This window comes from Canis lupus, chromosome 12 (genome assembly GCF_003254725.2).
Source record: "Canis lupus dingo isolate Sandy chromosome 12, ASM325472v2, whole genome shotgun sequence".
In the NCBI taxonomy this organism is placed as follows: domain Eukaryota; kingdom Metazoa; phylum Chordata; class Mammalia; order Carnivora; family Canidae; genus Canis; species Canis lupus.
The window spans coordinates 50,065,018-50,083,797 of NC_064254.1; the positions used below are offsets into that span (position 1 = coordinate 50,065,018).

Here is an 18,780-nt window from a genome sequence, read left to right on the forward strand (position 1 = left end):
TTAAGGAATAGGGAGGCCTGAGAAGAGGGAGAGAGACAGGCTAATGGCCAGTCAGTGGAGCGGTTGGAATATATACACTTATGGATTAAGTTTGCCTTCTTACATGGCATGGTTCATGGCACCCAAAAACAATGACAATAGTAACATTAGAGATCACTAATCACAGATCACAGTGAAATATAATAGTGAAATAGTTTGAAATATTGTGAGAATTACTGAAATGTGACATAGACACAAAGTGAGCAAATATTCCTAGACAAATGGTGCCAGTAGACTTGTTTGATGCAGGTTTGCCACAAACCTCCAATTTGTAAAAATCATAATATCTGCAAAATTCAATAAGGTGAAATATGATAAAATAAGGTATTGCCTGTATTATGCCCCAGAGATCCAGGGAGGCTTCAGTGACTGAAGGAGGATCTATAAAAGGCTGCAGTGGATCCCAGTCCAAGATAAGTTGCGAGCACTTTTTAGTGTAGGTGCACCATCCTCTGTTATCAAACTTACCCCACATATCTTATAAAAGAGCCACTGAGGATAACTAGCAGGACCTAAGGCTTGATTTAATTGACCTCAGGTCTTGGCAAAGCATATGCTACCTAGCTAGCCTCCACCCAACTGTTAGGCACAATAAAGGTTTGTTGAATATTAACGCAGAACTTAATGTATTTGCTTTGCTTCTCAGAAAATATTCTATCAATTCTTAAGGTCTCCTGGCATCATAGGAGGTTTATTCTCTGCAAACTGACTGCAACTTTTATCACACTTATTAGGCTCATTCCCACCCCACTCCCCTCAGCAGAGACTGTTGTACTTTGTACTAGTTGACTTTGTTGTTTTTGTTTGTCTTTAAGTGTGACCCAGGGAAAAGTTTTAAATGTGCTGAAAGCACCCCTAATTTTCTCTAGGGGAGTATCTACTTGCAGCTAGTGGAACACTGATGGGGTTTGCCAGCGATGGTCATTGCTGACCATGGTGGAAATCTGGAATTGCGGGACTGGTGGAATTGAAATAAGGAGAAACCCCACATAGAGAGTATGAACCATTTTTTTTCGCACATTATTATTTGAATCTTCATCAAGTGTCCCTCATTCTCTCCTATATTGGTTTATATAGATGGTTTATTTAGTCATTTTGTTTTCATCTGTGGCTCAAGGACATCTTGGCATTTCCTGCTATTGTCCACTAATGCTGCATATTGCTATTACTAAGTTTATAGTCTAAGCTTTTGTTTGGGAAAATGATCTGATTTTTCAATAGAGTAGGATTCAGTGCCATTAATATACTTTAAAATAACATTTTAAAATTGCCTTTTTCGCCCTACTAGGACATTTAGTTGCTTTTCCAACATACAATTTTTTATGGATAAGATTTCCATTTAACACCATGATTTAGATTAAATTACTTTCTTAAAATCACATCACTCTCATAGTCTACTTAGTTTTCTAATTCCCATCTGCTCCACTATTGCCAAAGCAACTTCATCTATATAATGTGACTGAAGAGTCAGCCTTCATTCACAACATAGCACAATCTGTTAAAGTGGTAAATATTACCCATTTCTATTATTAGAGCTGAAATGGAATTTTCTCTTGCTACATTTTCAAGATGTGACATAATTAGATAGCAAGCATAGAAAAGTCAGAAATAGTGGAAGCTAACGGTTGTCATCAGTACCAGGGAAGTTTGAATTCAGTCTGCCTTGCTGGCTCCTGACTCGTTCACACAATGCCCCCAGGCCATCTCATTCTCTGTTTGAATTATAGGGTGCTATGTGAGCTTTGCAGGTACTGGGGTAAGGAAGCGTGAAGCAAGATTTCCAATTCTATATTGGTTTCAGACTGAATGAGAACACGGAAATTCTTTCTTGATGTTTCAATTCTCTTCAGCTTCCTACAGACACACCTTTCCAGCTCTGAGAAGTAGCTGAGTAGTTCTTTACCTAGAGAGGCTTCTGACTTCTCCCTTCTTTACTATAAATCAGAATTGTAAACAAACAACCAGCCATCCTTGTTGTGGAATTGTTATAGTAATTAGTGCAGTATACAATTTCTGGCAGAAATGAGAGTGGAATGGGGGAATGGGAGTGTGTGTGTGTGTGTGTGTAGACCTCACAAAAGTGATTAAGGAAGGAACTAGGCTAACTGTAGAAAACTACAAATAAGTCGTTTTTTAAAAAAAATGTTATAGGGGCTTTATAGTTAAAAATAAAACTCATTCTGGGTCTATCAATTTATGAAGGGAAAACTTTTATATCTTCAACAGGACTATTAACATTGTAGTGTACCAGTTAATGGCTACATTGAACGCATCAGTGGAATTCAACCCAGGTTCCTTAACACTTAAATTGTGCATTAATCACTGATGCTGCATGGTTTAGCTTGTCTTGTTGCTTAATTTCCTAGTCTTTATGTTACTATTAGCTCATAGTATATTGAGAATTCTAAGCAAAGTTAATAGAGTAGCATGACTTGATTTTTTTTTCTTTATTTGAAAGAGAAAGAGAGAGAGAACACAAGCAGGAGGGAGGGTCAGAGGGAGAGGGAGAAGCAGACTTCCCACTGAGCAGTAAGCCGAACACAAAGCTCCATCCAAGATCCCAGGATCATGACCTGAGCTGAAGACAGATGCTTAACCAACTGAGCCACCCAGATGCCCCCTAATTTGTTTTAATAAATATTGGATAAAATTGTTAGTTTCACTAGAGTGACCTGATTTGCAATTCCCTATGAAAACCTTCCTTTTGACTCATGTACTTTGGAGTTAGGAGAGATGCAAACCTCTTGTATTCCTTATAAGCCATAAGTGGGTAGTGAAAAGAGGCCTGGATGGACTATCATGAGCCATGCCTTCCAATACAACTTTGCCCGTAATGAGCCCTCTGACTTCAGGGGGAGTCCTTAACTTTTCAGCAACTTGATTTTTTAATATATAAAATTACAGAGGATGGAATTTATGATCTTTCTATATGATTTAAATATGCCTGAAAATCCGTAAGATCTGAATAAGATACACTGATGGATTTCTGTATCTGTTTGGTATTGTTCTTTGACTTACTTTATGAATGAATAACAAGAACATCAAAGATTTTTCATATCTTTGTCAATGCTGAACAAACTGTACTGAAATTATGTCTCTTCTGGTAGGACGAGGTATGTTGAGATGTTCTCAATATGCTAGCTACACATGACAATAGAAAGTGGAATGTTTAGATGTTCCCGATATGCTAGCCACACATGACAGTAACCTTTTCAAATTGTCTCTGCCCCTCTTGCTGACAAAGCGATTTCATTTCACAGGTAGTTCACAGGTATTTCAGAGGCCTCTGGAGTAACTATTAGTAAAAAGACTTGATGACTATTTTCTAGATCTGATGTGAAAGGGTGTATATCCCCAGCCCTTTTCCAGAGTTTAGGGCAGTGGCCAACTCAAATATTTTATATGTGGCTATAAGAACTCATCTATAAAAGTATACACTAGTATCTGAGAATGATGGTATTATTGCTAAATGATTCTCTACCTTAAGCCTTCCTCACTACACAAAATGTTTTGACCAAAAATATTTCTATTATCAAATTGATATAGACATAGCCTAAAATTAAAGTTTCATTGATGAATAATGATATGACAGATTGTTGTTATTTGTTGGATACTTGTTGTATGCCAGGTGTGTGCATTATGTGTTCATTACCATTTATAGGCATTATCTTATTTTAATGTTCAACAATAGTCTTATGAAGGATGTTCTATTTTTGTGTCCATTTTGTAGATAATGCAGCTGAGGCATTAGGATTGCATGACTTCTCCAGCCTCAAATTAATTAAGAAGTGTTAGAACTAGAACTCAAATCCATGTCAGATTGACCAAAAAACTTTGTCTTCACCAACACTATACAATTTTATCTCACCAGCTCATCTTCTTTCTGGCTAGGAACAAATTCCCTCACCTTCAGCAGGTGGTGTCATAAATGCAAAGATGTTTTCTTTAACACAGATATACTTTAAAGGACATATATTCTTGCCCTATTAATTGAGTATCCTGAAATTTCTCTTCCAATAGAGAACAGTAGAAAGCCACTGAAAAATACCTGAGAAGTCATATATTCTTTCATGGAGACATTGCTATTTCCTAAACTTAAGGAGATTCCTTCAAATTTAAATGAACATCTTTCTTCCCTTTGAAAACAAAATGTGCCTCTCAGCCAACAAATGAGTGAAATATCTCCCCAACAGGTCTTTTAATTTGCAGATGCTTGAAAATAAATGAAGATCAAAAGCTTTTTTGCAGACCACTTTTCCCTCTGGGAGACATTTAAGCATGTTAAGAATAAGCATCATTTAAAAATATTAATAAAACAAGTTGGATTTTAAATATGTTTCAAAAAATATGTTTGCACAAATATTTGCCATCTTGCGCTATTTGTCTTATGCTTTTAGACACCCAATGAATTGTTCTTTACTACATCCAACCTTTGCTGTTTGTACATATAGGCTTTTGTAGTACAGAACATCTTAATTTAACCAGAAAGATCATTACCATGCAACACATTTGTATCTTGCAGAAGGCTCCACAAAAAGGTATCTGTGTCCTTGCAGATAAGGATGTTCCCATTTAGATTAACTGAAAGAAAAACAAGCCTCACAATAGATGTTGCCTTTAAAAAATAAATAATCTGATTTTCAAATAACATCCCAAAGCCACTGTGGGAATAGCTGTCATTCTGTCAAATAGAGTTGGCCTACTTTGCAGTGGATCATCTTAAATGGCAAAGGCCAAATGCGTGTTTTAAATTCCCAGCTGAGTTATTTCTTCTGGAGGCATATGGACTGTTTGACCATGCTTTAGTTAAGATTAGTGTTAGTATTTTCTGTCTTGTTTATTGGATTTACTTATACCCAACTAGGACCAACTTTAGATAAAACTATGAAGGAGATAAGGCTTGTTTAAAGTATCCCCTAATCTTCTTTTGGCTTCTCCTCCAGGAAGCTTGTTATGTACCCCACTTGCGAGAGGGAGTACTGGTTTATTGCCTGTCACTCTAGCTGATGACCCCAGTATACTCTGTTTAACCGCTACCACTCACATCTTTGCTCCCCACACATGTTCTGGAACATCCCTTTCACCTTGTCTTTCATTAGTGTTTACCTGACTGAGTTCCATTTTCCCAGGGTGATTGAGGCTAATGTGATAAAGTAATGACTGATATTGGGTGAGCAAAACATTAGCATTTAAATAGGGACTTTCTGGAGGAGATGCACTTAACAAGGAAGAGGTCTTCAGAGGGAGCAATTTCAGACATTATGACAGGACCAGGTCAAAGATAATTTTGTCAGATGGGGCCTTGAGGTTATGAGCAGGGGCAGCCCTAGTTTCTAGCCTTTCTCTCAGTCAGGATTTCAAACATTTATGGCAGGATCCCAACAGTTTTCATAGGACTTTTGACATAAGTACTTTGACCCAAGAACATTTCCCCCTGCTGTTTGACAGGCTCCACCTTTCCTCCTTCAGAGGAGTATACTGTTCTTGAAACAATTGGAAACAGAACCTCTCTAGCTGTTCGGAAGGAAACGTGAGTAAAAATGTGGCAAATGGACATTTTCAAAAGGCCTTTAATCCAGGGCCTCTGCATTGCTTAGCGCCAGGGGACTATCCACATAGAATCACAATGATCACTGTCACCTGGAGATTGGAACATGAAAGGCTCTTCAGAAATCCTAATTTGTGCTTGGGACTCTTAAACACAAGTGAGTTTTACTCAGCCTAATCAGGGCTACAGATAAGTTTTTACTCTCCCATTTTCTGTAAGTGCAAGTAAGTATCCTGATTTAGGACTCAGTGCCCAGTATCATCCTTTTACCCTTTGAAATACTGAGAAAATAAGAGGTTGCTACATGAAGCAAAATCTACAAGGGGTGCTTCGGGACCATTTAACAAATTTGCCTAAAGAATACCTGTATGAAAGGGGCACTGACTTAAGGCTGGTTAATTTATTATCTTTATTAATATACTCAATGTCCCCTCCCTGGTTCTTTGGATAAAGATGATGGGAGAGACATCTGTTTCAAAGCTGTTCCATTGAATGGTGATTTTGATGACTTAATGCCTTTTCAGACTTTTGCTGCCACTGCTGTTCTTTGGTTTTGGTTTTAAAGCAGCTGAATGGAATCTCTAAGCCTTCCATTATGTCTGCCTCTTTTTTTTTTTTTTTTTTTAATTCTGAAGAAATAATTCAGAACACATCAAGGACAAATGCTTGAGTTATAGAAACTTCTTTTTATTACTACTATTATTACAAAGCAACCCAAAAGATCTTTTAATTTCTTTGATTCCTTAAAGTAGCTCTGTCGAAACATGACGTCTTAGATGTGAAGAGAGTTTATAATTGAGCACAAAAGTCTGAATGCCAGGACAATGCAGTTGGTTGCTGGGATTCCCAGGGACTCTGGAAAGTGAAAGGGGTCAGTAAAAGTTTATCAGAATTTGATAGCAGCCTCCATACAAGCATCCAGATAAAACTACAGCCAATTACTGTGTATGGATTATTATGCACACCCTCCCCCCACTGCACCCCCAACTCCTCAAATTCTGTGGAGATTTAAATCTTTCATCTAGAATAAAGATTTGTAGTATAATAACCCGATTTAGCTACAAAGAAGAAATAAATCTGACAGCTGGGACCAGAAGTATTAATCTCCAAAGTTCACATGAGCCTTTGTTTCTCCCTTTCAGTTTTTATGCAACAGGGGCAAAAAAAGAGTGAGCAACTCTGTATTTCAGCTCAAATTACATTGCTTCGAAGAAAAAGGACAGGGAAGTGGGGAGCGAGTGTTAGAGTTGAAAACAAGACTTTCCATTCTGTAGAGACAGAATAACTGATAGGTAAGTGAAGAGATAGAGCCGAACTAGTCCATTCCATGGACTGCGCAGGGCTTCGGAGAAAGGCAGGTGGATAGGAAGGTATTGAGCAGAGCAGCCCTGGGGGCATCTGGATATGGTTTCAGTTTACCCAGTCATAATTTAGTGGGACATTTCACCATGTGAAGTCGGGTACTGAATGGATAATTATTCTACTTTTCAGTTTCAGGTTTGACCCCTCGCACACCCTGACCCCAGGTGAAGACAGAGCCCACTGGATAGTTGACCAAAGGATGGGCTCTGATCTAAGCCCTCTGAAGCAACTTTGGCTTCTGGATATATGACCTCTTCAATTAGGTTTCTTCATGTTTTATATGGATGGAGAGTTTTGGCTCATTTCTCCACTTCTGCTTTTGCTCACTGTGAAAACACATTATAAAATATAATCATTTGAGAATGATTCTAACAATTCTAACTGGTTATTCTGTAAGAGAAAACTAATACAATTTTAAAGAACTTTAACTTTTGAAAGTGAAGTGAATACCACATGCTGCAAACGAGTGTATTGATTTAATGGTCACACATAATCCTGTAAAATTAGTCATGAAACAGACACTAATTTTAAAGAATAGTGCTTCTATTAAAATACATCTCAGCACAGCTGTAGGGCAAACAGATTTGATTCCCCCAGGGGGAAGCTGAGAGGTCTGTGTAGTCTCTGCCACTCTCTGAACTTACTATGTGTGTTAGCGACAGTTTGAGTACTTCAGGCCATAGGACTTGGATTCCTAAGCAAATTCTCTACACACTCAGAGAAATAAGTGATAAAAATTGCCCTTCTGTATTTTTAGTTAACTTCCTTTAGATCTCATTGAGCCAAGAGTCAAATCCACCATGAGTAAATGTGTTGAGCATTGTCAGAGAGCTGTATTAATGTACAAAGGCCCACTTTAAAGGTCATAAAGTATTTCTCTCACATATGTGATGAATAGCAGTTTGGAATTTCCTTGGCTCTGTTATACTGTGTGCTGAGGTGGTGGTAATGTTCATCAGGGGTAGCCTGTCTTGGCTCATTTGACTAAATGAGAGGCTAAGAATTGAATTCTCTGCCATAGCAGAGTCTTATAGATAAATCATGAAGTTTTCTCTAATGATGTTTGCAAAGGATCAGTTTTAACATTAGAAGCTATAGCTACTAGTTTTAACTATTCCAAATGAACTAGGCTTGAACCCAGTGAAACTATTACAATTTCATCCAAGACCTGTAGGACTAGAATATAAAATCAAACCCATTCCACTACCAGATGTCAATAGATAGTGGGCAGAACTTTGAGGGCAGCTTTAGGTTTTAAAATCTTATTGGTAGGGGCACCTGGGTGGCTCAGTGGTTGAGTGTCTGCCTTTGGGTCAGGTCATGATCCCAGGGTCCTGGGATCAAGTCCTACATCAGGCTCCCCACAGGGAGTCTGCTTCTCCCTCTGCCTATGTCTCTGCCTCTCTGTGTCTCTCATGAATAAATAAGTAAAGTCTTAAAAAAATCTTATTGGTAAACTGTAGAAATAGAATAAAGCAGAAGAGGTCTGGTAAAGGCATGATCATAGTATTAAATCTGTAGAGAAAACAATTTGTACAAAGATTGGATAGGAAATAACAGCTGGTATACACTATCAGCAGAAAACAATTTGCACACTATTTTCTGTTCTGTTGTTCCATCATTTCATAATTTAGCATGCTTTCTGGTAAGCTTTCTTCAAATGGAAATCAAGCCAGATGGTAGCCCAAACTTCTAAGGAATCTGCTTACTTCCCCATCTCTACCTTTGAAGCAAAGGTGGCTTTGAGGTAGGGGTGTGAGAATCCAAATACTGTAAAAGGACAGCTCACGGTGAAAGGTAGAGAAGTCTGATGCTATAGAATCTCTCATTATGAAGCAACCTGGGGCCGTTTAGTGTAGGGGTAAATGGCCTGAACTTCTAGTAGTCATGAGGTTACAACTATATTAAAGCATAGCACAATAATTATTTCTACAATGTTAACACAGAGTCATCATGGACATATGAAATAGTGTTCAGTAAAAATTAGGGATTTTAAGAGAGTGAATATATCTGTGTAGAACTTCTTATTCTCTAATAACACTGGATAAATTTTTTGGCTTTGCAGTCTATTATTACTATTATTTTTTCACAGATAACCCTAAAGTAAACTTTAGGATAGCTCTTACACAAATAATCTTAAAGTAGTAGGGACTAAACTGATAATTTTGAAAACAAAAGTAGTTAGATGGCTTGAGATATTTTAACTGTTTCCTATCTTTATCAGTTCCATCTTTACATGGCAGATTTCTTTTAAAAATTCAAAGTGTGCACAGAAAATGAGAGACAAATATCTTCTTCTATACTGTACTTATACATTGAATTAAAAAAAGAGGTTAAAAATGATTCTCCTAGCTGGTTAAGTGATTTCCAACTTCTGTCATCTCTTTCAGATGTGACATTTTCCAAGGTTTTTTAGGTCTTGGCACTTCATTTTGAAACAAGGATTCAAAGCAAAATAGAAAAAAATGCCCCACTCTGCACTTTAGCAGAATACTGTCTGTATTCTCTAAATATTGAGTGATCGTTATCTAATCTAGTGCAGAATGCATTTCAAAGTGGTAGGCAGTAAAGTAGTTATTTTAAAGATCCTGGTCTGTATGATCTGCTGTTGAAAGTAGTTCCTCACTGCAAGGAAAACCAAACAGCCATACATATCCATAAATAAGCTGTAGCACCATGGTATCATGTTTGAATACAGCAAGGGACCATTTGTGATGATTCACAGTGGCAATTCCAAATAGTTCCTAGTAACTCTTGTGGTATCTATGCAAACAATTTGTTAGATTAGGACACAGTGTGTTAGTGACATGGGCCAAGAGAAATAGGGTGTGCATTCTAACACAAGGAAGCCTTTTCTAGACCATTACAAAGGGAGAACACTATTTTTATTTGGCTTCAGCACAAACTTCTCTTTAACAAAACAACCAAAAGAACTTCAAATCCCAACTAAGTCAGAGCCAAAGAAATAAAACCTCACTACTGCCCCCATATTTTGGCTGTTCCCTTGGTCCATCTTCATAATCCAGATTTTATTATCAGAATGAAAGCCTTACTTTGTTCCAAACCAAGGACTTGGACCCGTGTCCTGGGTCAAAAATGCAGGTGATTCCACCTACTGTCTTTCATCTTGTTGAAAATTGCTAATGAATACTGGTCTTTCTTGTCTTATGATGGCCTTACATCCTAATAAGCCCGTTGTAACTTGAAAATATTGTAAGTCAAAAATGCATTTAATATACCTAACCTACCAAGAATCTTAGTTTAGCCCAGCCTCCCTTAAACATGCTCAGAATGTTTAGCATACAGTTGGGCAAAATCATCTAACACAGAGACTATTTTATGATAAAGTACTGAAAGTATTGAATACTTTTAACAAAGTATTGAATATCAATAAAGTATTCAATAGTAAATGTAATTTATTGAGTACTGTATTAAAAGTGAAAAACAGAATGATTAGGTGAGTACAGAAGGATTGTGAATTGGTTGTTTACGCTTATGATCATGTGGCTGACTGGGAGCTGCAGCTTTCAGTTGCTGCCCAGCATCATGAGAGTATAATACTGCATATTGCTAGTGTGGGAAAAGATCAAAATGCAAAATTCAAAGTATGGTTTCTGCTGAATGTGTATCACTTTTACAGCTTCGTAAAGTAAAAAGTCAGAATTCAAACCATGTTAAATAGGAAGACTGTCTGTATTCTCTAAATATTGAGTGCTCATTATCTAATCTAGTGCAGAATGCATTTTCAAAGTGGTAGATTGTGAAATACTGCTAATATGGCCCTTATAAAATAAACACTGGAGTAACAGAACTAGTTTTTTTTTCCCTTTATGTTCTCTTAACAGGAACCAGTTCTTTATGAGTATTCAATAAATATTAAGTAATTAGGGTTATAGCTATGGAAGCACAGCCAAAGGCTGAGTGGAGTTTTCAAGGTTGTAAAACATGTTAGCAAGGAAACCTGGGATTGAAATTAAGAGTTCTTAGCCTCTTCCTGGGGCTTGGGTCACTATGTCCCTTTATTTTCTTAATCACATATACCCATTGGGTTCCTTAGCAAGTCCTAATCCAGTTCTCAGTTAGGCAAAACTTGGAAACCTCCAGGCAACGACCTGTTTTTCAATGGGAGAACATATTTGCTTCCAGCTGGAACACATCAAGACAAGCCATTTCTCTTATAGCTCCATTCTTGCCAAAAGACTGGAAAATAACTTATTAGTGAGTCTAACCTATCAAGAGCCACAACAACAGCTGCACTGAATATAGCACACACAAAATGACGGGATGCTGTGAAACTGGGATGACTGAAACCAATACATGATAATTCCAGGACTCACTTTGATCTTTTCAACTGGAGGGCAAGTCAGAGGGAACCTTTAATGCCTACACGATCAGATTGACTAAGTTTGTCTGTTTGTACATTATCCTTTTAACCTTTGTGTATGTGCTACTTGAGACCATATTTAAATTAATAATATAGACTGACTAACTCTTATTTTTAGAACCTTTCTATAGTTCACATTTCAAAATTCTTTTTTTTTTTTAAGATTTTGTTTATTTATTCATGAGAGACACAGAAAGAGAGAGAGAGAGAGAGAGGCAGAGACATAGGCAGAGGGAGAAGCAAGGTCTCCGCAAGGAGCTCGATGCAGGACTCGGATTGTGCCCTGAGTCGAAGGCAGATGCTCAACCACTGAGCCACCAGGTGCCCCCACATTTCAAGATTCTTAATTAGGCCAAACAGCATATTGGGAATATAAAATCAGTTTAAAAATATATGTATATTAGTCATGAAATTCAAATACTCTATAAGATCAAAGGAAACTAGGCTCAAATAGTATACTATTTGTAATAAGTATTGCTATCACACTACTGAATGTTTGGTGATTAAATGAATCAAGTAACTTAGAAATTATAACATTTACCAAATATACATAAGTGGTACAATTTTCATACGATGATATTTGCTTTTCAGCCAGTTGGCAACAGCATTTATGGAAAATCTTCTGTGTCTTGGACAAAAGTAAAGAGTGAAGAAGGAAAAATCCCAATCCTTTAGTCTGTCTTTTTTTTCTTTCTTTTTGAAATAATTGTTGCTTGTTTAACAAAAAGACTTAAAAGTAGAAAATAAATGCAATCACCCAACTTAAGTGTTGCTAAGATATTAGTTCAAACTTTGGTAGTTTAGAATATTACCTTTTATTAAAATTTGAGTTTATTTCTAAGGTGTACAATCATGCGAAGTGGTATGCATCTTCTTAACAGTGTGTTAGTGCCATATACACAGTCTGACAGTTGAGTAGACATTTAGAAATATTCATTAAAAGATAATGATTTAGGGGTGCTGGGTGGCTCAGTCAATTAAGCGCCTGACTTTTGATTTCAGTTCAGGTCATCTCAGAGTTGTGAGATCAAGCCTTGAGTCAGACTTCATGCTCAGTGTGGAGTCTGCTGGTCCCTGTCCCTCCTCTTGCTTGTGTGGGCTCTTTCTCTCAAATAAATATATAAAATCTTTAAAAATATATATAATGATTTATATTTGTGTGGCATATAAGCACTAGTCCTAGATGTATTGTATAACCAAACTAATTATAATAGAAATCAATAAAAAGAAATTAAAATTCTGAAATAATTTTTGATGGCCTAGTAATGTAAGCAGTTTTGATTTTGTTACTAAAAACAACAAAAAAGAAATTAGCTGCAGTAATAATAATATAACAAAATAAATGAATGCTATTATTTACTATATGTTGTACTTTATGCACGTTGTCTCATGAGTTGTATAGTAACCCAATGAATCAGAGGTGATTTTTTTAGGTGATGAAGCCAAATACTAGAAAGAGTAGTATCACTTAACTAGAAATTGGCAGGGACATGCCTTGAACTCAACCCAGTATGACTCTAAAACCTTTTTAGTGCTCTCCTGTGTTAAATGTTGACAGATATTACAGAGGTAGATTCCAGCCTGGAGCATGACATATATCCGAATGAAAGCTTTCACTTGTATTATTAAGCACAAGTATATTTAATAAGTTAGAGTAGATGTTATTTGCCCACTCATTTGCCTAAAAGATGAGTAGAAGGAAGGGGGGGTACAGAAACAATGTCTGTATGAGTCTGTATGTATTTTTACTCTTAAAAGTACACAGATGCTGGGGGGCATACTTATTTTATAAATTTGTTTTATGAACCACGTGTTATTAAATTATAGCACCCCTTTCACTGAAAAAAAAAAGTACTGTTGTATTTCTATATCATATAGAATAGAAATACCTTGGAGTTTAAAGATTATCTCCAAAAAATGTTGTGATTTTAGGATTGACAATAAATGGCTACACTAGTTTTGGGTTGCCTTGTACAATATTGAGAGGACCTTGAACAAGAAATGCAAAACCATGCATAGCAACTCTTAACATGTTTATTTTTTGCAGTCAAGGGTAGAGCATTGTCTAGAAATTGGAGCTTTCTTTTGAAGCTTGTCTATTCAGTAAAATGACTGAAAAATTATTTGGCATGAGGGAATTCTGCAAGGATAGCAAATGAGTTTGAATTCTGTTGCCAACTCCAGTTCATTAATAGTTGCTATCTGGAAAAGCACTGTGTTGAGAAGGATTCTGAGGCTATGTCAGAGCTTGGGAAAGAAGGCTGTGACCTATTAACACTGTCTCCTATGGGTGAAAGATTTGGGCATGCTCACACATGTGCCTTTCATTTCTCTGCTAACTAGTGTTTTTTTCCCCCTACTAATTTATAATGTTCTCATTACATATGAAATCATTGGAGACAGAAACAATGCTTACTTCATTTTATAGAGTGATCATTGTCCAGGTTTGTTTAAGGTTTGAGGGGTTTTCCAGGATGTGAGAATTTCAATGCTAAAATAGAATCTTAGACAATTGGTAACCCTGTATTTTGTTTGTTTGTTTGTTTGTTTGTTTTTTTCAGGGGGAGAGAGCTCTAAATATTCTTTTTAAAAATTATTAAAAAATTTTTAGGGATCCCTGGGTGGCGCAGCGGTTTAGCGCCTGCCTTTGGCCCAGGGCGCGATCCTGGAGATCCGGGATCGAATCCCACATCAGGCTCCCGGTGCATGGAGCCTGCTTCTCCCTCTGCCTGTGTCTCTGCCTCTCTCTCTCTCACTGTGTGCCTATCATAAATAAATAAAAATTAAAAAATAAAAAAAAATAAATACATCTTTAAAAAATTTTTTTTAAAGTTTTTATTCAAAAATTCCAATTAGTTAACATAATATTAAGCATAATATTAGTTTTGGGTGTATAATAAAGTGATTCAACCATCATTCTATTTTTTATAGCTGATTCTTCAGAACATGGATTTATGCTGCATGGATTCACTTCTATGTGGTTTTTTAAAAAAATGAATATAGTACAGTACTCTAAATGTATTTTCTCTTCCTTATGATTTTTTTTGAAGATTTTACTTATTTATTCATGAAACACACACACACACACACACACACACACACACACACACAGCCAGAGACACAGGCAGAGAGAGAAGCAGGCTCCCGGCAAGGAGCCCAATGTGGAACTTGATCCTGGATCCCAGGATCACACCCTGAACCGAAGGCAGATGCTCAACTGCTGAGCCACCCAGGTGTTCCTCCTTTTGATTTTTAAAAAAATTTTCTTTATTTATTCATGGCAGAGAGAGAGAGAGAGAGGCAGAGACATAGGCAGAGGGAGAAGCAAGCTCCATGCAGGGAGGACGATGTGGGACTTGATTCCAGGACTCCAGGATCATGCCCTGAGAGCCAAAGGCAAATACTTAACCATTGAACCACCCACGCCTCCTTTCTCCTTGATTTTTTAAAAGATTTTATTTATTTATTCATGAAAGACACCAGAGAGAAAGGCAGAGATGTAGGCAGAGGGGGAAGCAGGCTCCAGGTAGGGAGCCTCATGTGGGACTCCATCCTGAGACCGTGGATTATGTCCTGAGCCAGGGGCAGGTGCTCAACCGCTGAGCCACTCAGGCATCCCTCCTTATGATTTTCTTAATAAATTTTCTTTTCTCTGGATATTTTATTGTAAAATACACTGTATAATGCATATACAAAATATGTGTTAATCTACTGTTTATGTTATTAGCAAGGCTTCTGGTCAAGAGTAGGTTAAAGTAGTTATGTTTTTGGGGAGTCAAAAGTTATATGTGGAGGATCCCTGGGTGGGCTTAGCAGTTTGGCGCCTGCCTTCGGCCCAGGGCGTGATCCTGGAGACCCGGGATTGAGTCCCACGTTGGGCTCTTTTCATGGAGCCTGCTTCTCCATCTACCTGTGTCTCTGCCTCTCTCACTCTCTCTCTCTCTCTCTCTCATGAATAAATGAATAAATTCTTAAAAAAAAAGTTATATGTGAATTTTAAATTGTGTGGGTGGTTGGTGCCCCAATTCCCACATTGTTCAAGGGTTAGCTGTATATATTCTGAAATAATTATAGGCTCACAGGAAATTGAAAAAAAAATAGTACAGAATTCCATATACTCCTCCCCCAGCTTCTTCCAATGGTGACATCTAATATAACTATATTGCAATATTGCAATTCATACCCTATTTTTGTATACTCATCAGTATCAAGTGTCTACAGACAGCAAAGAAAAAAATGTGTGTTGAATGAATGAATATTTGGATGAATGAATACTGGTATCAGGTAAGACATTCTGTATCTGTGTTTTCACTAGCATTTTACCCCTTTCCCATGAAGAAAGAAGATTAAGTGTTCCCAAAGCTAAAAAATTATGCAAAGACTGCATAAGAAATAATTCATTTAAACACAGAGAAGGTGGGAAAAGCATAAAAACCTCTTTAAATTGGCTTATACACAAAGGATGTTGGGGTTAGAAAAGGGACATGGAATTGTGACTTTTAAAAGAAGGGTCTGATACAGTGGTTCAAATCTCAGTTCAATAATGCAAAGCTGGGTTTTCTTCAATTTGTAGGCAATTGAAAAGATACATCATAGTAGATTTTAAAGTATACTCAGTATGTTCTAGTGTACTATGCAGTATAGATCATAGAAGCAGAGAGAAGCTGGCATCTGTGAGTCAGTTCACAGCATACAAGGTTGTGTGATATGGACAAAGTGGAATTTTCTTACCTTAGTAGAAGATAAGTAGGCTGCAACTGATCCGGGATGCTTTTTGCAGAGTACAGTTATGTTTGTTTTGGTCTTTAGAAAATGCCGTTTGGAAATTATCCATGTAGGAATAGCACGAGTCCGTGATTTAAACTTATGGGAACATCAGAGTTTTATCTCTCCAAAACCATCATGTGCACACACAAGCACACAATAAACATTCTGGGGACCTTAATACTATAGGCAAAGTTTGCTTAAAACTTAGAGCTTCTAAAGAAAGTGTGCTAAGAAGATCAGTCTTTTTTTTTTTCCTTTTTCTGTTGATAAATTTAATTTTGAGCTCCTATGGCTAACTTCCAGGTTCATTCTGGTTCTAATTCAAAACCCAGCTCCAGATCCCATACATCTTCAGACATTCTATATTGTCTTTGACCTCGCAATCACCTTTGACCTCAGCTACTATTCATCTTCACCTTTAATTTTCCTCTTTAATTTGTTTTCCTGCTTTTTATCTTCTCTATTCACCTCTGCATAGTTGCAGCAGGGAGGAGTCATGTAAATCATTTTATTATAAGCCTTTTTCTTCATTGTGTGATTAAAGTGCCTTTGAAGTCTGTGAAATTGGACACTAAATGACCTGTAAGAAATTAAAGGGTACTGGATTTCATTATACTGGTGCCCAAAAGATACTCCTTTAAATTGATTAGGGGAGATTTTGCCTTCCATCAATAGACTAAAATCAAAGTTGTCTGTGTGTTCCTAACAAATAGGTTCACCTCAAGTCTTTCTTCTTAGAATTCCAAAAATGTCATACCTTTCTGTATCTTATGCTTGGAGTAGGGCAGAAGGTGAAGAAAGACAAATGAAGGGGCATCAAACCTTCTCACTTGCTCTATCAAGCAGGTCGTCAGTTCTAGCTGCTGGGTATCTTGCTCCAGAGAAGGAGGAAGCCACAGTAGCTCACTCCAGCTAGTCTCCAATGAGGGAGCAAAACTGCACAAAAGGAGAAAAATACATGTTTGCTCACATTGTGTCCACACAGGTACCTGTGTGACTGAAGTTAACTGAAATCAAAGGGAAAGACAGTAAGACACACTTTGATGCCCAACAACTGTTTTTTGCTAATGTTTTCCCTTCTGTAATTCTATTCTCTGTTCTGGCTGGTTGTGCTGCTGAAATTCAGGCAGCTGCAGTTTTTAGCTAAGTATTTTCCTCACCTTTCAGGACCCCGCTGGCATAACTGTCCTTAGTGATTGATGGGACTCCATGCCCTGTATCTGGGGGGTGGCCCGCCCTCGGGGCGGGGGGGGGGGGTTCCTGTATTAGGGGCATACACAAGTGGCTTGTCTACCTCCACATTCCTGAGAGAGCTGGGGTTCCCAGCTTCCTTTGTGTGAAGTGAAAGAATAGAGCTGATTTACAGGGTAAATAAAATATCAGAGGAAGTAGAGGTTAGCTGTTACTTATAGCTAAGAGAGATTTATGAAATTACATAGTAACTCAACCTAAACCTTAGGCTGTAGGCATTATGGTCTACATAGTTCCATACCTCATTAGAGGGAAAAAATGTGGAGAATGGAGAACACTAAGTCCTTCTTCTGTTAAAAAAAATTTCTGGTCTTAGTGCAGATGTGATCTACAATCAAAAGAACACTCTACATTTTTTATAGCATCTTTCCATACTAGGTTTCACTGGAGACTGTAAAATCCTACTCTAACAGAGCTGAATGGAAAATATTCTATTTTTTTGTTTGGAGAAACTGAGGCTCAGAGGCAGCACTTTAAGAAGCAAATGGCTGTGGTAAGAGCACCTGGAAATTTTATTTTATTTCTAGTCTGTTTTTACCTCAAAAAAAATTCAGTGGCTAACAAAAAAGGGGGGGAAAAGCCCTTACTGGATTCATTGATATGCCAGGCAGCACCCTATGTTCAATTCCATTTCAAAAGCTTTTCCCCCTACAGCAGTGATAGATTCCACAAGTCTTGGAGTGAGTTAAGGGACTGAAGGGTGCTTGTGGGTATAGTGAGCTATTTTGAGTGTGCTTTTTGAAAACTGAAATTACTGGAGCAAAATCTATTGAGGTTCAATGTTATACTTGTTTTATAAAGAGAAGGATTCATGTAAATCCAGAGGTATGTGGCTCAAGAGGTGGACACAATTAGAGGCAGTCTGGTCTACATGCCAACATTGCCTTGAATGCTAAATCCCTGATACTCGAAGTGTGCTTCCTGTACTAGCATTAGCATCACCTGAGTGCTTATTAGAAATGCAGAGCCTCAGGTTCCATCTTAGATACACTGAGTCAGAATATGCTTTTTAACAAGATCCTGAAGATTTGTATGCATATTAAAATTTGAGGAGTATGAGGCTGACTGACATTAAAGAAGGGGTCAGACCTGGTCCAGGACAGGTGAGACCTTAGCACTATGCCAGTGATGTGAATGTAGATTGGGGATGGTGTGGTGAAGAGAAGTGATGCTAAGCAGGATGGTCCAGGTGAGTGAGTGAGTGCTTGTGAGCATTCATAGAATCAAGACAGGAAAAGGAAGGTAAGAACAGTCAGCCTGTGATACCAGGGATTTGGAAATGGGCAAGTTTGAGAGCACCTTCATGGAGCCAGCCACCAAGCAGTATGGGTAGGGGGAGAGACAGGTGAGGAGAGAGCCAGGGAAGATAGGAGGAGGAGATAGGAGATATGAGTAGAAAGGCAGCTTCCAGAAGGTAGCATAGAGAAAT

At 37.7% G+C, this 18,780-nt stretch overlaps 2 long non-coding RNA genes across 4 annotated transcripts in view; both read left to right on the forward strand.

The window, feature by feature from the left end:
- Window positions 1-7,315, forward strand: part of LOC118350430 (uncharacterized) — a 63,242-nt gene extending 55,927 nt beyond the window's left edge. For all 3 annotated transcript variants that reach the window (XR_007401303.1, XR_004804206.2, XR_004804207.2), the window contains exons 3-4: window positions 5,488-5,569; window positions 7,079-7,315. This is a non-coding gene — a long non-coding RNA (uncharacterized LOC118350430). The remainder of the gene's footprint in view (window positions 1-5,487; window positions 5,570-7,078) is intronic.
- Window positions 7,316-17,375: 10,060 nt separating this feature from the next.
- Window positions 17,376-18,780, forward strand: part of LOC112658723 (uncharacterized) — a 64,959-nt gene continuing 63,554 nt past the window's right edge. Inside the window, exon 1 of the long non-coding RNA XR_003135918.3 lies at window positions 17,376-17,844. This is a non-coding gene — a long non-coding RNA (uncharacterized LOC112658723). The remainder of the gene's footprint in view (window positions 17,845-18,780) is intronic.